Source organism: Cherax quadricarinatus, chromosome 79 (genome assembly GCF_038502225.1).
Source record: "Cherax quadricarinatus isolate ZL_2023a chromosome 79, ASM3850222v1, whole genome shotgun sequence".
Classification (NCBI taxonomy): domain Eukaryota; kingdom Metazoa; phylum Arthropoda; class Malacostraca; order Decapoda; family Parastacidae; genus Cherax; species Cherax quadricarinatus.
The window spans coordinates 18,599,375-18,622,744 of NC_091370.1; the positions used below are offsets into that span (position 1 = coordinate 18,599,375).

At 45.9% G+C, this 23,370-nt stretch overlaps 1 protein-coding gene across 2 annotated transcripts in view; it reads left to right on the forward strand.

Annotated features, from left to right (window-relative positions):
• The first annotated feature begins 19,701 nt into the window (after window positions 1–19,701).
• Window positions 19,702–23,370, forward strand: part of LOC128702712 (lachesin) — a 45,855-nt gene continuing 42,186 nt past the window's right edge. For both annotated transcript variants that reach the window (XM_053797123.2, XM_070102020.1), the window contains exon 1: window positions 19,702–19,935. The gene's annotated coding sequence lies outside the window, so the exon portion shown is untranslated. The remainder of the gene's footprint in view (window positions 19,936–23,370) is intronic.

Below are 23,370 nucleotides of genomic sequence, written 5' to 3' on the forward strand. Positions count from 1 at the left end.
GATAAAGCCAGAGTTTGACGAAGCATCTCCACAGTACAGATGACCAGGTGTCAGGTGATGCAGATGCAGCTTCCGTGGAACAAAACAATTAAAACATAAGAAGAGTTTGATATTGCATGGGGAAAACTTAGACAAGACAGATAACTGAGGACTCGGCAGCCCACTCCGAGACTACCAGCTAAGAATTACCTAGTTGTGTCTAGAATAAGGATTATCCTGTTTTATCTAGGTGCTTGAGGCAAGGCTAGTAAGGCAGAAGGCTCTCTCCCCATCCTTCACCCCTTTCTGGTATAGCTGAATATCAAAACTGAAGATTTGAAGCCAGTCAGAACACCCATTTCAATATTATTTGAGACCAAAATCCCAATTTTTCCAATAAAAATAGAAAACTGGCGCCAAATACTAAGAACCTTCAGCTAAGATTCACTGCCATTGAAAATTTAAACCAGATCAGAAGCTGCGTTCTCAAGTTATCGGCGTTCAAGGTTTGAAGCCAATCGGATGAGCCATTACCAGGTTATAAACGAAAACCTTAGGACAAAAATTCAGACAACCACTTCAAGGTTCACTCTCGGGGAGGCCTAGTAAAAGTCGTTCTGTAACGTGAATAATAATAATAATAATAATAATAATAATAATAATAATAATAATAATAATAATAATAATAATTATTATTATTATTATTATTATTATTATTATTATTATTATTATTATTATTATTATTTTTATTATTATTATTATTATTATAATTACAACACTACCACTACTATTACTGCTGCTACTACTACTACTACTACTACTACTACTACTACTACTACTACTACTACTACTACTATTAATAATAATAATAATAATAATAATAATAATAATAATAATAATAATAATAATAATAATGAGCTACACATCAGTAAAGAGAACATTGTATTTTACTAGTAAAAGCTGATAAATATTGCTGACAGTTGTGAAGTTAGAAATATGTCGCCCTTACATTCCATCACAACAACACGCCTGCTGGTCTTCTAGAGGCCTGGTCACAGACCGGGCCGCGGGGGCGTTGACCCCTGGAACTCTCTCCAGGTAAACTCCAGGTATGTCTAATGTCAGGAAATTTACCGAGGAAACGTTTCGCCCCGAGCAGGTTCCTCAGCCCTGAGGAATCCACAAGTGGCTGAACGTCTCTTCAGTGAACCATCCTCATACGACACATGTGTCAGTACCTACTTCCAGGCTCAGGCACTCGCTACCTCAAGGCCCCCGATGAAAATAAATCACTTTGTTTAGTTTTTCTGGGCTGTTCTTGGTAATTTAAATTATATATGATAATTGTTCTTATTTGTACTTGTACCTAAACAGACTTACCTCTCCACTTCGTTGTACAACACGTACGATATATCCCCTCCGTTGTATCATACATACGTTATACCCACTTCGTTATATCAGATATAACTTATACCCACTTCTCCACTTCGTTGTACAAGACGCACGTTATATCCAGTTGGGTATATCAGACGACAGGGGCAGGGTCTTGAAGGCGCCTGTACCCAGCCTTCAGAGGACCAACCTACTAGAGTTACGACTTGTGGCTGTCGTAACTCCTCTCAGTCAGCGTTTAAGTGACGCTCTCACAGATATCCTTGGTGCTTAAAGTCATCACAAGTGTCCCACCGGAAGGTTAATTGTGCCAGAGAAAAGTTGAGAGTAATTTTCCACACCAGTAAATGTGTCCTAAGAAAGCAATAGTGTCATAAATGTCTAAGATACGGTCTCTCTCTCTCTCTCTCTCTCTCTCTCTCTCTCTCTCTCTCTCTCTCTCTCTCTCTCTCTTTTACACAGGGTCTTACAAGGTTAAGTTAAGGGTTTCTAACTTTGTTTGCACGCTTTACATACATCAGCTCATGTAAAAGCCTTTCCTTTTATTGTTATGAAATATACATATAGGGAACAAGATGAAGTTGGAGCCATGTGTGAGATAGTCAACTATTTCGTTGATGTCCTAATACCTGGAGAGAGTTCCGGGGGTCAACGCCCCCGCGGTCCAGTCTGTGACCAGGCCTCATAGTGGATTAGGGCCTGATCAACCAGGCTGTTACTGCTGGTCGCACGTAATCCAACGTACGAACCACAGCCCGGCTGGTCAGGTACTGACTTTAGGTGCCTGTCCAGCGCCTGCTTGAACACAACCAGGGGTCTATTGGTACGAACATGTTCCAGACGCGAGTCAAGTAGGTTTTTATTCAGGTACAGCTACACATAAATAGTTACATAGATTATCGTACATAGCAGCACATGTATAGATTACATAGGATAACTCCAAAAAAAGTCAAGTGACTTACTTTCATTGGGGTCCTTGTCATCCAAGGAATAAATAATTCTGTCTCTCTTTCTCTCTCCAGCGGCTACTTGGGGTCATCTTAAGAAAGGTCTGAGGTTTGAGCACTATCTCTTATAAGAGAAAGCTCCATTAGGGAACACATTAAAGCGAGAAGGGCCGCTGATAATCCTAGGGGGCAGGGCCAGGGGGTGAGGAAGGGACCATGGGTATAAACTCAGTGCCCACTCTGCAAAAGGGTAGGGTGGGGGGGGTAGTAAAGGGAAGGCTACTCAGAATATACAACTGTCGTAAATACTCAGATTAAGACTGGCAGGACAACAAGGACACGGGGATACTGAGGGAGAAGAGAGGTGAGAGAAGCGGCTGAGAGGTGAGAGAAGTGGCTGGGAAGTGAGAGAAGTGGCTGGGAAGTGAGAGAAGTGGCTGGGAAGTGAGAGAGTGGCTGGGAAGTGAGAGAAGTGCGTGTGAAGTGAAAGACGAAGCCAAACTTACTGGAGCTTTAGTCCATCACTGCAACCTTGGTCCATCACCGCAGTCTTGGTCCATCATTGCAGCCTTAGTCCATCACTGCAACCTTGATCCATCACTAGAGCTTTGGTCTACCACTTACAGTCTTAGTCCATCACTGCAGTCTTGGTCCATCACCCAAGCCTTGGTCCATCATTGCAGTCTTGGTCCATCACTGTAGTCTTGGTCCATCACTGCAGCCTTGGTCCATCACTGCAGCCTTGGCTCATCACTACAGTCTTGATCCATCACTGCAGCCTTGGTCCATCACGATAAATCTGCACGCCCAAATCTACATCCCAATTTTTCATATTGTACACATGTTTACGCAAGAGAACTTGATAAATTTAAGTGCCGACACAGGTGCAGGTTAATTACGCACAAAGGTGTAGAGTCAGGTGCACTCAAAAACAGAAGCTGAGGCACGAGACACTGTAGACATATATCCCAGGAACATATATTGAGACAGTTCAGGGTACAAATATAGGTACAGTTACATGGTAAAACTAGCCTCAACTGGTAGGCTATCTTACGAGGCAGAAGCCTACCTCTGCTGCAGAATCTTCAATACATTCACATCATGGTTGGTCAAGGAATAATTGTCAGCAGTTCAAGGAACCAGGTTTTTAATTAAGAGTAGCTGACAGAGTAACTGACAAGGTACCTCACAGGGTGGCTGACAGGGTAGCTGACAGGGTAGCAAGAAGACTGCTGGTCGTGGTATCAACTCCTTACCATCTTAAGGCAAAGAACTGGTTGGTTCTGCCTGTTTGGGAAGCTCCCCCCCCCCCACACACTCTTCCTCTCCTATCCCATCCACCCAATTCCCACTCACCACCACCCCAGTCAATTCTAAATTCCCCCTCACCCCCCTTCCCTCTCACTCTTGCCCAAAACCTCAATGCCATGCCCAATTTAGAAAGGTTATTTTTGTCTGGACGTGTGTTTATGTCCTAGTGTCTAGAGTAAGATTGCAAGGTTTGTGTTCTGATCACTCCTGTTGCCACCTGACCTCCTGACCTCACCTTACATAAACAGTCACAAGTTGTCTCCCAACACAGCACTCGACACAACAGGGGTCTTGAACCATCGTTCTTAACAGACACCGCCCTGAACTCCGTCTGTTTTCGGAGATCTTGAATCTGCATGCATTTTAAGGGTCATCTCTGGAACTGCCTCAAAGAAAAGATGCATTGACATATTACAAGGATTCTCCATATTCTTTACAAAGATGACAGTCGAGCACACAGTGTTTAAGAAAATGACCATAAGGCTGATTATAAGTAATAAGACATAGGTGCAACACCTGGGTATCTTTATAGATGTCTATAAAGATACTTAGCTGCTTCACATACGCCTTCTGGGTATTATAGCTTTGGCATACTCATATCGTAAGGCTGAAGACATAATTTGCACTTAGTTTGATCATCGTCTGTGTTGTAAACTGTCAGAAGTACTTGTAACCGAGCCTAAGGCTAACTGCTACAACATTAGTTTACACTGCAAATGTCTCATTAAAGAACAACTGAAGCACACCAGTAACAGAAACAGTTGCAGGAACAACAGCCACAGTGGCATTAACTGTAGCAGCAGCAACAACATCTACAAGAGCTGAAACAGCCACAGTATCTTCATAAAACAGCCAGGACCCTTGGCCCTACAACCTCTCTCCAAGGTAGTTATTATTCCTCTTGTGGTGCTGGAGGTGTGAGGATCACCTGACCAGGCTGTAGTTATTGCTAGTGATTATACTCTTTACCTCCTCTGATACAGTGATCACTCTTAACAGCATATTTCACCCTCTCGAGGCTCAGAGAGAAAATTATTTCATAGTTCACCCTACCTCTTGAGGCTGTGTGTGTGTGAGAGAGAGAGAGAGAGAGAGAGAGAGAGAGAGAGAGAGAGAGAGAGAGAGAGAGAGAGAGAGAGAGAGAGAGAGAGAGAGAGAGAGAGAGTTTAAGAGAAAGATCTTCATAGAATGCAAAAATTATTTAATATCGCACAAGGAAAAGCCTAGCGTTCTCCAGGCAGTACACTGTCAACTGGTATCCTATTATAGACATCATCACAACATCCCATAGTTATTTTTCTTTACTTAAGAGTGAACAGGTACCTGTGTCTTAGTCAACTATCGTGGGTCGCATCCAGGGGGGGAGGGGAAAATACTATGCAAACAAGTTAGAAACTCTGGTCTTGCTGGAAGCCATAACGTGCAGATGTGGACAAGAAAGCTCCAGTCTTGATGCAAGTGTTTAATGCCTTGTCTGATTATGTTAATAAAAAAAACAGACCAACCTGAAGCTGGGTCAGGCTTTAGCACTGCACTACAGCTGTGTGAAGCTTTAGCATTTCCTTCCCTCTTTAATTTCCTCGTTAATCTTCATCCATCTTCTCCTCCCCCTCCTCCTCATCCATCCCTCTGGGATGAGGGAGATATCTTCATAAAATTTCCATGTCTCGTGTGTGTGAGAGATAGACTATTCTGAGAGATGGTAATTCCCGAGTGATATTAACTGCAGCTCTTCTGGAAGGAAACCTTTGAAGCTGTCGTTGCCAGGGGCGGATCTGCTATGAAACTAATGAAGCTTAAGCTTCGGGCCCTTAAGCTTCGGGCCATTAAGCTTCGGGCCCTTAAGCTTCGGGCCCTTAAGCTTCAGGGCCCTTAATCCCGGGGTGTAGTTCCTTGGATCAACAGCCGATGAGAATGAAAAAAAATGTTACTCATGAATGTTGAAGCCTATCACTTAGATCATTCACAAAGATCTTTGAAATTCTATAATCTAGCCTATATTTTTTTCATCTACCTGCTCCTTCTTTTACCCTTTTCTTCTTCTACTTCTTCTGTGGTATCCTTGACTCATGCTCATAGATAATACACCATAATTCTTGATCTACTGACTACTACTTAATCTACATGTAGGTAGGTATATACTCTGAGTGTGGACTTCCAACTTCTCTATTATCTGTCTTGTTACAAGTGCTTCTCTTAGTCCTCCCCACCACTACCTCCTTTTCCTAGTTCTCCCCACCACTACCTCCTTCTCCTAGTTCTCCCCACCACTACCTCCTTCTCCTAGTTCTCCCCACCACTACCTCCTTCTCCTATCTCTCCCCACCACTACCTCCTTCTCCTAGTTCTCCCCACCACTACCTCCTTCTCCTATCTCTCCCCACCACTACCTCCTCCTAGTTCTCCCCACCACTACCTCCTTCTCCTATCTCTCCCCACCACTACCTCCTCCTCCTAGTTCTCCCCACCACTACCACCTTCTCCTATCTCTCCCCACCACTACCTCCTCCTCCTAGTTCTCCCCACCACTACCTCCTCCTCCTAGTTCTCCCCACCACTACCTCCTAGTTCTCCCCACCACTACCGCCTTCTCCTAGTTCTCCCCACCACTACCTCCTCCTCCTAGTTCTCCCCACCACTACCTCCTCCTAGTACTCCCCACCACTACCTCCTCCTCCTAGTACTCTCCACCACTGCCTCCTCCTCCTAATACTCCCCACCACTACCACCTCCTCCTACGTAGTCCTCCCCACCACTACCTCCTCCTGCAGGATAATCAGCAGGTTGGTCAACATGGAGTCACGCCTCACACTCGTTACCTCACTAAACCTCCAATACACTTCACGTCCTCCTCCTTCAAGGAGAACACTCATCAATGAAATTTACCCCTCCCCCTAAAACCCCTAATCCCCCTTTATCGCCGGCCAGGGGATCAGGGGGAACCAGTCATTACACGCTTTTCAACCAGAATTTGCAGACTTGGCTTATACAGCTAAGAATGTTGCTAAAGTCTTGCAAAATTAATACATCCCACTGATGGGAGGTAAGCAGGGTCGATCCGAGGAAAGGGAGGATACGTCCAGTTCCTCGGATCAAGAGCCCTGCCCCCCACCAACCCTGAGGGCAGTGAAACACTAGGAGACCAGTGAAAGGTTTTTGTTCTAAGAAGCTGAAGCCGTCCACTCCTCGGATCAAACCTGGCTGCTCTACCATTCACCCGCAACCTGTATGACCCTTACGGGTTCAGCGTTCCCCATGTATATAGTACTAATACTATTAATAATAATACAATAATAATCATACTATTATTAATAATAATAAAAAATATATTATTATTACTACTGCTGAAAATAATAATAATTGTGGAAAATTGCATTTATCTGAATGTAACTAATTATGTACATAACAGTAAATGAACAAAGTTAATTATTATTTATCAATGTTACATAGACAAGTAGGAATTTGGGACACCTAGGTCGCAAAAAATGTCTCCCTTCGATACCTACCACTGTCATAACCACAAGTTGCTCTGGACCTATTAATTAAATGAAATATACATACACCAGGAATGTTGGTAAATATATAAATTTGTGGACTGTATATTAAAAATAATAAATGGTTATATATATATACACAATTACATAACAGAAGGAAAATATATCTTAATATCATTCACCAATTTGACTGGAGAATAATGTGTATCATACTTAGAAAACCTCACTCTAACTAAATCTATGAAAATAATGCTGGCCAGAATTACACACAAATCTAGAGAGCTTATCTGAGGTTCCTGGAGCTGTCTTGTCCAGTCGTCTGATAGCTCAAGTTATGCAGGAATGCACATCCAACAATTTCGCCTCCTATTTGAGAGGTGTCAACACAATTTTAACCTCTAGAGCACGAAAAATTCTTCCCATTACACCAACGTTTGTACAAAATTCAAAACCAAGATGGCGAGTCTCCTGCCCAGACGCAGGCTTTCCGTTTTCTATGACATAAATATTATTAAATACAGTATGGCCATCTATTTACATATAAATACTGAATTTCTGGAAAATATATACAGTATTTTCCACAATAATAATAATAATAATAATAATAATAATAATAAATAGATCAGAGTGAGGCATCATGTTTGTGTCTGGGTTCCGAGGACGGAGGATCAAGCCTCCACTCTCACCTTGTGTTTAAATGACCCACGCGGGTTTACCGCTCCGCCTAAATAATAATAATGATTCTATATTAAAAATCTAGTTTAATGGGGAACATGAGGATGGGAGGGAGAGCGAGAACGAGAGAGAGAGAGAGAGAGAGAGAGAGAGAGAGAGAGAGAGAGAGAGAGAGAGAGAGATGGCAGGACAAGATAAGAAGGACCTGTTACCTCCAGGTTAAGTTTCATGGAGTGCTACATTGTCCTCCAAGAGTCCTCCTCTTCCTCTTAGTCTTGCTCCTCCTAGTTCTCTTAGTCCTCCTCCTGCTTTTCTCCTCTTACTGTCTGTTATTTCTGTTGCTGGTGTGGATACTAGTTCCAGGTCCCCACAAAAACAAGAGAAGTACGAGGAAGAATAATTTATTCGAATTATTTATGTCTAGGTTAAATAATAGGCTACGAGTGTACAAGAAATTCACTCATCACGTATATGTCGTGTAATACCCACAGATGTGAGCGACTAGACACGATACAAACACTAGTCTGTTCTTGGGGTAACGTTTCGTTCAGGGTAGAGTTTTATCATGACCTGGTGAAGCTCTACCCCGAGAGAAATGTTGCCTCAATCAGAACTTATTCTGACTATTGTGTCGCCAAACCCCAGAACTAAGAAGTGAGGCTTATATCCCCCTGATGTGTCGTCAAGATTCTTCCCCAGGATGCCATCCACAGCACTCGATTAGCACCCAGGTACCTATTTGCTGCTAGGTGAAAAGGGACACGAGCTTTACGGAGACTAGCACCCAGGTGCCTATTTAATGCTAGATGAACAGGGACACCAGGTTTCTGGTGACTAATACCCAGGTACCTATTTACTGCTAGATAAACAAAGTCATTCCCTCCCACAAATTATTGCCACTCATGTATTTATATAATCAGGCTCATATAATCGTATATTTCCATGTAATATTCCTCTACATTGTTCTTGATTTGAGAAGTATGTGAAGTGTGGCTTAGTGTTGCAAGGTGTAGTGATAGCAAGGATCAGTGTGAAGTGTGGCTTAGTGTTGTAAAGTGTAGTGATAGCAAGGATCAGGGTGAAGTGTGGCTTAGTGTTGTAAAGTGTAGTGATAGCAAGGATCAGTGTGAAGTGTGGCTTAGTGTTGCAAGGTGTAGTGATAGCAAGGATCAGTGTGAAGTGTGGCTTAGTGTTGTAAAGTGTAGTGATAGCAAGGATCAGGGTGAAGTGTGGCTTAGTGTTGTAAAGTGTAGTGATAGCAAGGATCAGGGTGAAGTGTGGCTTAGTGTTGTAAAGTGTAGTGATAGCAAGGATCAGTGTGAAGTGTGACTTAGTGTTGCAAGGTGTAGTGATAGCAAGGATCAGGGTGAAGTGTGGCTTAGTGTTGTAAAGTGTAGTGATAGCAAGGATCAGTGTGAAGTGTGGCTTAGTGTTGTAAAGTGTAGTGATAACAAGGATCAGTGTGAAGTGTGGCTTAGTGTTGCAAGGTGTAGTGATAGCAAGGATCAGTGTGAAGTGTGGCTTAGTGTTGCAAGGTGTAGTGATAGCAAGGATCAGGGTGAAGTGTGGCTTAGTGTTGTAAAGTGTAGTGATAGCAAGGATCAGTGTGAAGTGTGGCTTAGTGTTGTAAAGTGTAGTGATAGCAAGGATCAGTGTGAAGTGTGGCTTAGTGTTGCAAGGTGTAGTGATAGCAAGGATCAGGGTGAAGTGTGGCTTAGTGTTGCAAGGTGTAGTGATAGCAAGGATCAGGGTGAAGTGTGGCTTAGTGTTGTAAAGTGTAGTGATAGCAAGGATCAGTGTGAAGTGTGGCTTAGTGTTGTAAAGTGTAGTGATAGCAAGGATCAGGGTGAAGTGTGGCTTAGTGTTGCAAGGTGTAGTGATAGCAAGGATGTTATCCTGACGCCAAATGACTTCGAACAGGCGATAAATGACATGTCCATGCACTCTGCCCCAGGGCCAGACTCATGGAACTCTGTGTTCATCAAGAACTGCAAGGAGCCTTTTCCATCCTATGGAGAGGGAGCATGGACACGGGGGTCGTCCCACAGTTACTAAAAACAACAGACATAGCCCCACTCCACAAAGGGGGCAGTAAAGCAACAGCAAAGAACTACAGACCAATAGCACTAACATCCCATATCATAAAAATCTTTGAAAGGGTCCTAAGAAGCAAGATCACCACCCATCTAGAAACCCATCAGTTACACAACCCAGGGCAACATGGGTTTAGAACAGGTCGCTCCTGTCTGTCTCAACTATTGGATCACTACGACAAGGTCCTAAATGCACTAGAAGACAAAAAGAATGCAGATGTAATATATACAGACTTTGCAAAAGCCTTCGACAAGTGTGACCATGGCGTAATAGCGCACAAAATGCGTGCTAAAGGAATAACAGGAAAAGTCGGTCGATGGATCTATAATTTCCTCACTAACAGAACACAGAGAGTAGTCGTCAACAGAGTAAAGTCCGAGGCAGCTACGGTGAAAAGCTCTGTTCCACAAGGCACAGTACTCGCTCCCATCTTGTTCCTCATCCTCATATCCGACATAGACAAGGATGTCAGCCACAGCACCGTGTCTTCCTTTGCAGATGACACCCGAATCTGCATGACAGTGTCTTCCATTGCAGACACTGCAAAGCTCCAGGCGGACATCAACCAAATCTTTCATTGGGCTGCAGAAAACAATATGAAGTTCAACGATGAGAAATTTCAATTACTCAGATATGGTAAACATGAGGAAATTAAATCTTCATCAGAGTACAAAACAAATTCTGGCCACAAAATAGAGCGAAACACCAACGTCAAAGACCTGGGAGTGATCATGTCGGAGGATCTCACCTTAAAGGACTGTAACATTGTATCAATCGCATCTGCTAGAAAAATGACAGGATGGATAATGAGAACCTTCAAAACTAGGGAGGCCAAGCCCATGATGACACTCTTCAGGTCACTTGTTCTATCTAGGCTGGAATATTGCTGCACACTAACAGCACCTTTCAAGGCAGGTGAAATTGCCGACCTAGAAAATGTACAGAGAACCTTCACGGCGCGCATAACGGAGATAAAACACCTCAATTATTGGGAGCGCTTGAGGTTCCTAAACCTGTATTCCCTGGAACGCAGGAGGGAGAGATACATGATTATATACACCTGGAAAATCCTAGAGGGACTAGTACCGAACTTGCACACGAAAATCACTCACTACGAAAGCAAAAGACTTGGCAGACGATGCACCATCCCCCCAATGAAAAGCAGGGGTGTCACTAGCACGTTAAGAGACCATACAATAAGTGTCAGGGGCCCGAGACTGTTCAACTGCCTCCCAGCACACATAAGGGGGATTACCAACAGACCCCTGGCAGTCTTCAAGCTGGCACTGGACAAGCACCTAGTCAGTTCCTGATCAGCCGGGCTATGGCTCGTACGTTGGTTTGCGTGCAGCCAGCAGCAACAGCCTGGTTGATCAGGCTCTGATCCACCAGGAGGCCTGGTCACAGACCGGGCCGCGGGGGCGTTGACCCCCGGAACTCTCTCCAGGTAAACTCCAGGATCAGTGTGAAGTGTGGCTTAGTGTTGCAAGGTGCAGTGATAGCAAGGATCAGGGTGAAGTGTGGCTTAGTGTTGCAATGTGTAGTGATAGCAAGGATCAGGGTGAAGTGTGGCTTAGTGTTGCAAGGTGTAGTGATAGCAAGGATCAGGGTGAAGTGTGGCTTAGTGTTGCAATGTGTAGTGATAGTAAGGATCAGGGTGAAGTGTGGCTTAGTGTTGCAAGGTGTAGTGATAGCAAGGATCAGGGTGAAGTGTGGCTTAGTGTTGCAAGGTGTAGTGATAGCAAGGATCAGGATGAAGTGTGGCTTAGTGTTGCAATGTGTAGTGATAGCAAGGATCAGGGTGAAGTGTGACTTAGTGTTGCAAGGTGTAGTGATAGTAAGGATCAGGGTGAAGTGTGGCTTAGTGTTGCAAGGTGTAGTGATAACAAGGATCAGTGTGAAGTGTGGCTTAGTGTTGCAAGGTGTAGTGATAGCAAGGATCAGTGTGAAGTGTGGCTTAGTGTTGCAAGGTGTAGTGATAGCAAGGATCAGTGTGAAGTGTGGCTTAGTGTTGCAAGTTGTAGTGATAGTAAGGATCAGGGTGAAGTGTGGCTTAGTGTTGCAAGGTGTAGTGATAGCAAGGATCAGTGTGAAGTGTGGCTTAGTGTTGCAAGGTGTAGTGATAGCAAGGATCAGTGTGAAGTGTGGCTTAGTGTTGCAAGGTGTAGTGATAGCAAGGATCAGTGTGAAGTGTGGCTTAGTGTTGCAAGGTGTAGTGATAGCAAGGATCAGTGTGAAGTGTGGCTTAGTGTTGCAAGGTGTAGTGATAGCAAGGATCAGTGTGAAGTGTGGCTTAGTGTTGCAAGGTGTAGTGATAACAAGGATCAGGGTGAAGTGTGGCTTAGTGTTGCAAAGTGTAGTGATAGCAAAGATCAGTGTGAAGTGTGGCTTAGTGTTGTAAAGTGTAGTGATAGCAAGGATCAGGGTGAAGTGTGGCTTAGTGTTGTAAAGTGTAGTGATAGCAAGGATCAGGGTGAAGTGTGGCTTAGTGTTGTAAAGTGTAGTGATAGCAAGGATCAGTGTGAAGTGTGGCTTAGTGTTGTAAGGTGTAGTGATAGCAAGGATCAGGGTGAAGTGTGGCTTAGTGTTGTAAAGTGTAGTGATAGCAAGGATCAGGGTGAAGTGTGGCTTAGTGTTGTAAAGTGTAGTGATAGCAAGGATCAGGGTGAAGTGTGGCTTAGTGTTGTAAAGTGTAGTGATAGCAAGGATCAGTGTGAAGTGTGGCTTAGTGTTGTAAAGTGTAGTGATAGCAAGGATCAGGGTGAAATGATTATCCCCCCGTCGAGTGTGCGGGTAATTACCGGCATTAATTATTATTAATTCAGCCGGATCGAAAGTCTTCGGGCGCCCGACTTACAGTTCGGGCGGCCGACTTGCAGTTCTGGTGTCGAGAGAACTTCAAACTTGACAAACAAGACACATGTGCAACACTTGGATATATTTACTAAGGAAACCTTTTACTTGAAAACAATATTTTTCAGTCCAAAACAGACAAATAAATACCTTAGGCAGTAGTATTTTTGACGTGATCAGTCCCTGATCCTTGGTAAGAGGTGGTCAGTCCCTCAAGTCCTACCAATGTATCATATTCATGGACCTGACGGTATTGTGTACCGTCAATAATGTCTTACTAGTCTCAAGATTATTACATGACGGCCGTGCAAAACAGCTATACTCAAATATATTTAACGTCATCCACAGGAAATTAACGCATTTTCCTCACAATTTTACACATGAAATTGGCACCGAACACATTTCATTTTCACTCTCCGCCATCAGTGAAGTTAAAGGCAACTTTGTATGGAATGAAGCCAAGCAGAAGAGGCTTTTGTAAGTTATCAGACCCATTAAAGGAATCTTGGAATAGGTACTAGAACTCTGGTCATAGAGCACCTACACATGCCAATAGTGGCAAGAATCTTGCCCTAGTTACCGTACACCAGCGGAGAAAATTTGAAGCCGATCCGCTGAAGCATTCTTGTGTTATAAACGAAATGAAAAGGAAGTGTTGGAGAGAAAAAATCTGGCAACTATTTGTATGTACTGATTGATGATGATAATAAAGATGATGATAATAATAATAATAATAATAATAATAATAATAATAATAATAATAATAATAATAATAACATTGTTACATAGAACAAATGCACTGGGTGAGAGGACTTGGTGCTTGTTATCAACTATTGAAGTGCATCATCACTACAGCTACCACCACTATCACCACCACCACCACCACCACTATCACCACCACCACCACTATCACCACCACCACCACCAATATCACCACCACCACCACCACCACCAATATCACCACCACTACCACCACCAACCAAGAAACACAGTGGGGGCCAGCAACCCACCACAACAACGCCACCTCCACACTCAACTTTCTCTCAATTGCTCCATTATTCTCAAATTTACTGCCATCAACGCACCCCACAGCCCCTCCATCTATCTTTCTCCAGCTGCTTCGTGAAAATAGACTTCAATAGTTGTGTGGCAGCTCCAGGTCGTGGGCTGGACGGGGGAGAACAATGTGTGGCAGCCCCCAGGTCGTGGGCTCGACGGGGGAGAACAATGTGTGGCAGTCCCCAGGTCGTGGGCTGGACGGGGAAGAACAATGTGTGGCAGCCCCAGGTCGTGGGCTGGACGGGGAGAACAATGTGTGGCAGCCCCCAGGTCGTGTACTCGACGGGGGAGAACAATGTGTGGCAGCCCCCAGGCCGTGGGCTGGACGGGGGGAGGACAATGTGTGGCAGTCCCCAGGTCGTGGGCTGGACTGGGGGAGAACAATGTGTGGCAACCCCCAGGTCGTGGGCTGGACGGGGGAGAACAATGTGTGTGGCAGTCCCCAGGTCGTGGACTGGACTGGGGGAGAACAATGTGTGGCAGTCCCCAGGTCGTGGGCTGGACGGGGGAGAACAATGTGTGGCAGTCCCCAGGTCGTGGGCAGGACGGGGGAGAACAATGTGTGGCAGTCCCCAGGTCGTGGGCTGGACGGGGGAGAACAATGTGTGGCAGTCCCCAGGTCGTGGGCTGGACGGGGGAGAACAAAGTGTGGCAGTCCCCAGGTCGTGGGCTGGACTGGGGGAGAACAATGTGTGGCAGTCCCTAGGTCGTGGGCTGGACGGGGGAGAACAATGTGTGGCAGTCCCCAGGTCGTGGGCTGGACGGGGAAGAACAATGTGTGGCAGTCCCCAGGTCGTGGGCTGGACGGGGGAGAACAATGTGTGGCAGTCCCCAGGTCGTGGGCTGGACGGGGGAGAACAATGTGTGGCAGTCCCCAGGTCGTGGACTGGACGGGGGAGAACAATGTGTGGCAGTCCCCAGGTCGTGGGCTGGACGGGGGAGAACAATGTTTGGCAGTCCCCAGGTCGTGGGCTGGACGGGGGAGAACAATGTGTGGCAGTCCCCAGGTCGTGGGCTGGACTGGGGGAGAACAATGTGTGGCAGTCCCCAGGTCGTGGGCTGGACGTGGGAGAACAATGTGTGGCAGTCCCCAGGTCGTGGGCTGGACGGGGGAGAACAATGTTTGGCAGTCCCCAGGTCGTGGGCTGGACGGAGAAGAACAATGTGTGGCAGTCCCCAGGTCGTGGGCTGGACGGGGGAGAACAATGTGTGGCAGTCCCCAGGTCGTGGGCTGGACGGGGAAGAACAATGTGTGGCAGTCCCCAGGTCGTGGGCTGGACGGGGGAGAACAATGTGTGGCAGTCCCCAGGTCGTGGGCTGGACGGGGGAGAAAAATGTGTGGCAGTCCCCAGGTCGTGGACTGGACGGGGGAGAACAATGTGTGGCAGTCCCCAGGTCGTGGGCTGGACGGGGGAGAACAATGTTTGGCAGTCCCCAGGTCGTGGGCTGGACGGGGGAGAACAATGTGTGGCAGTCCCCAGGTCGTGGGCTGGACGTGGGAGAACAATGTGTGGCAGTCCCCAGGTCGTGGGCTGGACGGGGGAGAACAATGTGTGGCAGCCCCCAGGTCGTGGGCTGGACTGGGGGAGAACAATGTGTGGCAGTCCCCAGGTCGTGGGCTGGACTGGAGGAGAACAATGTGTGGCAGTCCCCAGGTCGTGGGCTGGACTGGGGGCGAACAATGTGTGGCAGCCCCCAGGTCGTGGGCTGGACTGGGGGAGAACAATGTGTGGCAGTCCCCAGGTCGTGGGCTGAACTGGAGGAGAACAATGTGTGGCAGCCCCCAGGTCGTGGGCTGGACTGGGGGAGAACAATGTGTGGCAACCCCCAGGTCGTGGGCTGGACTGGGGGAGAACAATGTGTGGCAGCCCCCAGGTCGTGGGCTGGACTGGGGGAGAACAATGTGTGGCAGCCCCAGGTCGTGGGCTGGACTGGGGGAGAACAATGTGTGGCAGTCCCCAGGTCGTGGGCTGGACTGGGGGAGAACAATGTGTGGCAGCCCCCAGGTCGTGGGCTGGACTGGGGGAGAACAATGTGTGGCAGCCCCCAGGTCGTGGGCTGGACTGGGGGAGAACAATGTGTGGCAGCCCCCAGGTCGTGGGCTGGACTGGGGGAGAACAATGTGTGGCAGCCCCCAGGTCGTGGGCTGGACTGGGGAGAACAATGTGTGGCAGCCCCCAGGTCGTGGGCTGGACTGGGGAGAACAATGTGTGGCAGCCCCCAGGTCGTGGGCTGGACGGGGGAGAACAATGTGTGGCAGCCCCCAGGTCGTGGGCTGGACTGGGGGAGAACAATGTGTGGCAGCCCCCAGGTCGTGGGCTGGACTGGGGGAGAACAATGTGTGGCAGCCCCCAGGTCGTGGGCTGGACTGGGGGAGAACAATGTGTGGCAGCCCCCAGGTCGTGGGCTGGACTGGGGGAGAACAATGTGTGGCAGCCCCCAGGTCGTGGGCTGGACTGGGGGAGAACAATGTGTGGCAGCCCCCAGGTCGTGGGCTGGACTGGGGAGAACAATGTGTGGCAGCCCCCAGGTCGTGGGCTGGACTGGGGGAGAACAATGTGTGGCAGCCCCCAGGTCGTGGGCTGGACGGGGGAGAACAATGTGTGGCAGCCCCCAGGTCGTGGGCTGGACTGGGGGAGAACAATGTGTGGCAGCCCCCAGGTCGTGGGCTGGACTGGGGGAGAACAATGTGTGGCAGCCCCCAGGTCGTGGGCTGGACTGGGGGAGAACAATGTGTGGCAGCCCCCAGGTCGTGGGCTGGACTGGGGGAGAACAATGTGTGGCAGCCCCCAGGTCGTGGGCTGGACTGGGGGAGAACAATGTGTGGCAGCCCCCAGGTCGTGGGCTGGACTGGGGGAGAAACAATGTGTGGCAGCCCCCAGGTCGTGGGCTGGACTGGGGGAGAACAATGTGTGGCAGCCCCCAGGTCGTGGGCTGGACTGGGGGAGAACAATGTGTGGCAGCCCCCAGGTCGTGGGCTGGACTGGGGGAGAACAATGTGTGGCAGCCCCCAGGTCGTGGGCTGGACTGGGGGAGAACAATGTGTGGCAGCCCCCAGGTCGTGGGCTGGACTGGGGGAGAACAATGTGTGGCAGCCCCCAGGTCGTGGGCTGGACTGGGGGAGAACAATGTTCCAGACATAAGCACAACCTTCATGATAAGATTTTTATCTTTTTCGACGTTTTGCTCAGTGCAGATAAACTCTACAAAGAGCGAAACATTGCTTAGTAAAGCGTGCATGAGAGGAGAGGAGAAGAGAGAGAGAGAGAGAGAGAGAGAGAGAGAGAGAGAGAGAGAGAGAGAGAGAGAGAGAGAGAGAGAGAGAGAGAGAGAGAGAGAGAGAGAGAGACAGAGACAGAGAGACAGAGAGACAGAGACAGAGAGAGACAGAGAGAGACAGAGAGAGAGAGAGAGAGAGAGAGAGAGAGAGAGAGAGAGAGAGAGAGAGAGAGAGAGAGAGAGAGAGAGAGAGAGAGAGAGAGAGAGAGAGAGAGAGAGAGAGAGAGAGAGAGAGAGAGAGAGAGAGAGAGACAGAGAGAGAGAGAGAGAGAGAGAGAGAGAGAGAGAGAGAGAGAGAGAGAGACAGAAACAGAGACAGAGACAGAGACAGAGACAGAGACAGAAAGAGAGAGAGAGAGAGAGAGAGAGAGAGAGAGAGAGAGAGAGAGAGAGAGAGAGAGAGAGAGAGAGAGAGACAGAGAGAGACAGAGAGAGACAGAGAGACAGAGAGACAGAGAGAGAGAGAGAGAGAGAGAGAGAGAGAGAGAGAGAGACAGAGAGAGACAGAGAGAGACAGAGAGAGACAGAGAGAGACAGAGACAGAGACAGAGAGAGACAGAGAGACAGAGAGAGAGACAGATTACAGAACATAAGTTACATGTATTTTAAGCAAAGATATAATTAAAAGGAGACTTACAACTAGATACGTTCATTTTACACACACCGAAGGCGGGGCCAGGAGCTGTGACTCGACCCCAGCAACCACATATAGGGGAGTACACACACATTACTATTATTATGATAATAGGGAAGAGATAAATCTGTATGGTGCAAACAGTGAATAGGAATCACGAGGCGAGGCTAAGAAACAAGAAATTAACTTTACCACATCATTATTAAAATACATGATCGTGGGAGACATGTTCATGGCGTAGAAGATAACCATTTCCCCCTGTTAATTTTCGTGTCGTATACTACAATAACGTACAGTATAGCCTCAACAACGTACAATATAGCCTCACCAACGTACAGTATAGCCTCAACAACCCACAGTATAGCCTCAACAACGTACAATAGCCTCAACAACGTACAATAGCCTCAACAACGTACAATAGCCTCAACAACGTACAATAGCCTCAACAACGTACAGTATAGCCTCAACAACGTACAGTATAGCCTCAACAACGTACAATAGCCTCAACAACGTACAGTATAGCCTCAACAACGTACAATATACCCTCTTATTACTCCAACCATCTAGTGATTATTTTAATTAACTCAAAATATATATACATTACTGGGTTCATCCTTTTAAAAACCCCTGTATATATATACGTATATATATATATATATATATATATATATATATATATATATATTATATATATATAATATATATTATATATAATGTCGTGCCGAATAGGCAGAACTTGCGATCTTGGCTTAAATAGCAACGCTCATCTTGCCATATAGGACAAGCGAAAATTTGTGTATGCAATAATTTCGCCAAAATCATTCTTAACCTTACGAAAAAAAATTTATATTTCACTGGGTTTGTTTAGTATTAAATCATTGTAAACAAATCTAAAATATATTTAGTTGGGTTAGGCTAAAATAAATTACTCTTGTTATAATAAAGTTAGGTAAGTTTTCTAAGATTCTTTTGGTGCAAAATTAAAATTTTTTACATTAACATTAATGAAAAAATATATCTTTAAACGTATAAGAGAAAATTTTAGAAAGGATTTAATTTTAAATGAGTTCTTGCTAATTGACCAGTTTTACATATTCGGCACGACATATACATATATATATATATATATATATATATATATATATATCTATATATATATATATATATATATATATATATATATATATATATATATATATATATATATATATATATATATATAGGGAAGTACCACTTTTGGAACTGTGTTGGGGACCCTCATCCTCAGAGAAAAGAATAAACTTCCGGGAAAACTCGAGGTTCTCCCCGGAACTGTTTGAATATTTTCTTCTCCTACCACCCCTTATATTCTATATTCTATGTAGACTTTATTTAAAGACAAGATACATTGACTAAAACACAATAGGGAGTAGAACAACATAACTCGTCCAGCTCCCTGGCGGTGGGTCGCGTGACCAGAATGCTACAGGCATTTCCCCTCTGGATCGCAACACTGAGTATCTGAAAGAGGAAGCTGGCCGCTCTGTGATCCTTAGTTTCTGTGATGAGCCTTTCGCCCAGTTCTCTGAGGAACTTTAGAGCACACTTGCCCCATGGGTTTCTGACTCTACTGGGATGAAGTTAAAACAAGGGGGTAGGTCTTCATATTTACGGGTCTGGGTCTCCCTGTAGCTGGCGGCTCCAGACCCTTCAGCTTCAGAGTATGGCAAGCAGGTGTCCACCACAGTGGCAGAACAGGTGTAGTCCCAGACGTATCTCTCAAGACTACTATCATGGCTACAATGATTATGGGCGAAGTGTCGCCATTAATAAGGTGCCATTGAGTGAAACATCGCATTTACCCAACCAGTATGTTACTGGCATGCATGCAGTGGTTCAGGTTTCAGAAAGTGAGAGGTTTCAAAACGTGGCAGGTTTCAAAACCCCCCCCCATTAAAACCCAACTTGTGTGTGGTGGAAGCTGCTTCACGTGGCTTGTAGAGGGTTGGTCACTGGTCAGTCACCTCTGAGACACGGGGGAGGGTAGACGTGCTGAGCTTCGCTCCTCACACGCTTAACACACTACAGTGACTAGTATCACTGTGTGTTGTCACCGTAGAGACAGTGACGGTGACGTGGTGGCTGTTACAGACTGTGTTGCAGTTGTAACAACTTTGTAGTGTTGAGAAAAGTGGTGATTGTTCAATTTCACGGCGATAGTAACTGTTATAGATAGATGGTAAGTGATAGATGCTTGTAGTGGTGTGATAGATGCTGGTAGCGGTGTGATAGATGCTGGTAGCGGTGTGATAGATGCTGGTAGCGGTGTAATAGATGCTGGTAGCGGTGTGATAGATGCTGGTAGCGGTGTAATAGATGCTGGTAGCGGTGTGATAGATGCTGGTAGCGGTGTAATAGATGCTGGTAGCGGTGTGATAGATGCTGGTAGCGGTGTAATAGATGCTGGTAGTTGTGTAATAGATGCTGGTAGTTGTGTAATAGATGCTGGTAGCGGTGTAATAGATGCTGGTAGCGGTGTAATAGATGCTGGTAGTTGTGTAATAGATGCTGGTAGTTGTGTAATAGATGCTGGTAGTTGTGTAATAGATGCTGGTAGTTGTGTAATAGATGCTGGTAGCGGTGTAATAGATGCTGGTAGCGGTGTAATAGATGCTGGTAGCGGTGTAATAGATGCTGGTAGCTGTGTAATAGATGCTGGTAGCAGTGTAATAGATGCTGGTAGCAGTGTAATAGACGCTGGTAGCAGTGTAATAGACGCTGGTAGCAGTGTAATAGACGCTGGTAGCAGTGTAATAGATGCTGGTAACTAATAGATGCTGGTAGCAGTGTAATAGATGCTGGTAGCAGTGTAATAGATGCTGGTAGCAGTGTAATAGATGCTGGTAGCAGTGTAATAATGCTGGTAGCAGTGTAATAATGCTGGTAGCAGTGTAATAGATGCTGGTAGCTGTGTAATAATGCTGGTAGCAGTGTAATAGATGCTGGTAGCTGTGTAATAATGCTGGTAGCTGTGTAATAATGCTGATAGCTGTGTAATAGATGCTGGTTGCAGTGTAATAGATGCTGGTAGCAGTGTAATAGATGCTGGTAGCAGTGTAATAATGCTGATAGCTGTGTAATAGATGCTGGTTGCAGTGTAATAGATGCTGGTTGCAGTGTAATAGATGCTGGTAGCAGTGTAATAATGCTGGTAGCTGTGTAATAGATGCTGGTTGCAGTGTAATAGATGCTGGTTGCAGTGTAATAGATGCTGGTAGCAGTGTAATAATGCTGGTAGCTGTGTAATAGATGCTGGTTGCAGTGTAATAGATGCTGGTAGCAGTGTAATAATGCTGGTAGCTGTGTAATAGATGCTGGTTGCAGTGTAATATACTGGTAACAATGTAGTGGTTACAGTGACTGTAATAGATGCTGGTGACGTGGTATATGCACTTCAGTGTATATACCTCTGTGTATACCATATTTCTAGTTAAATATTAACCATAATTAATATATATTTAGTTACTCCCCCAGGTGCTGTATGGCCCATACGGCTTTATCTCTTCCCTTGAAAACGGTTAATATTAATAATAATAATAGTATATATTTTTTTATTTTTATATATTTTTCATAGATATTAACATCAAAATTAAGAGGAAAAAGCATTGTTTTGTTAAGGTCTGTTAATGACATTGATAAATGATCTGGTGTCGAGCAGCGTCAGAGTAATTTAGATAATTAATAATGTTTGTAGCCTTCCAGGAAGTATCTTAACATATTTTAAATATAGGTAGGAGGGGGTGAGGCGTCTCTTGATTCAGGGGGTTGGAGCTACTCCTCTCCTTGGATCAGACCTAATTACCTCTACCGAAGCAGTTTATAAACCCGTGAGTAATAACATAATTGTAAGGAAGTCTAGTCTCCTGCTGACTCGTTACCCAGAAAAATTTCAATCAATTTATGTTAATTCTTAGTTTAGGTAAATTATACTGTTTTATATTAGTTTAGCAAAGTTAACTTATGACATAATCAGTACCTAACTAGCCAGGCTGTGGTTCGTACATCGGTCTGCGTGCGGCCGACAGTAACAGCCTGGTTGATCAGGCTCTGATCCACCACGAGGCCTGGTTACGGACCGGCCCGCGGGGGCGTTGACCCCCGGTACCCTCTCCAGGTATGCGACTGATCTGGACTGGCTTGGGCCAGTAGGCCTGCTGCAGTGCTGCTCCTTATGAGGATATGCAGTTGTTAAAATATTAAACACTATAACACTGGATATACATTAAGGGGAGTGTATCTGTGTATATACTAAGTTCATACAGTGTCTTAGGCATTAAAGTATTCTTGACAGGTGAACAGGTAACGTGTAGGCTTAATGACCCTAACACCTTCACCCTCGTATTGTTTAAGAGAGAGAGATTTCGTTCGGATTTTTAACCCCGGAGGGTTAGCCACCCAGGATAACCCAAGAAAGTCAGTGCGTCATCGAGGACTGTCTAACTTATTTCCATTGGGGTCCTTAATCTTGTCCCCCCAGGATGCGACCCACACCAGTCGACTAACACCCAGGTACCTATTTGCTGCTAGGTGAACAGGACAATAGGTGTAAGGAAACGTGTCGGAATTTCCACCCGCCGGGAATCGAACCCGGGCCCTCCGTGTGTGAAGCGGGAGCTTTAGCCACCAGACCACCGATTTTATATATAAACCCCCGAAATATACCAGTGAATATATAATAGAAATCCGCTATTCATCAAAGACTGGAAATTAACCTTGGAATATGTGATATAACCTCGCATGACTAACGCCTGACCTCCATGTGATCAGACCTGGCTTCATGTTATACTTTTAGTATACTGTATATACGCTGAAAGATATACACTTCTCTGTGTATATATCGTAAAATTGAAAGGTCCTTCAGATGAGCTCGTCTGGAACTGATGCAATGAAGTGTGACCGATATTTTTTATATATAATTATTGTATAATTTCGATAATTGCAAATTAGTAATGAGTGCATAGCTTCACTAGTGGTGAGTGCATAGCTTCACTAGTGGTGAGTGCATAGCTTCACTAGTGGTGAGTGCATAGCTTCACTAGTGGTGAGTGCATAGCTTCACTAGTGGCGAGTGCATAGCTTCACTAGTGGCGAGTGCATAGCTTCACTAGTGGCGAGTGCATAGCTTCACTCGTGGCGCGTGCATAGCTTCACTCGTGGCGCGTGCATAGCTTCACTCGTGGCGCGTGCATAGCTTCACTCGTGGCGAGTGCATAGCTTCACTCGTGGCGAGTGCATAGCTTCACTCGTGGCGAGTGCATAGCTTCACTCGTGGCGAGTGCATAGCTTCACTCGTGGCGAGTGCATAGCTTCACTCGTGGCGCGTGCATAGCTTCACTCGTGGCGCGTGCATAGCTTCACTCGTGGCGAGTGCATAGCTTCACTCGTGGCGAGTGCATAGCTTCACTCGTGGCGAGTGCATAGCTTCACTCGTGGCGAGTGCATAGCTTCACTCGTGGCGAGTGCATAGCTTCACTCGTGGCGAGTGCATAGCTTCACTCGTGGCGAGTGCATAGCTTCACTCGTGGCGAGTGCATAGCTTCACTCGTGGCGAGTGCATAGCTTCACTCGTGGCGAGTGCATAGCTTCACTAGTGAGTGCATTAGCTTCACTAGTG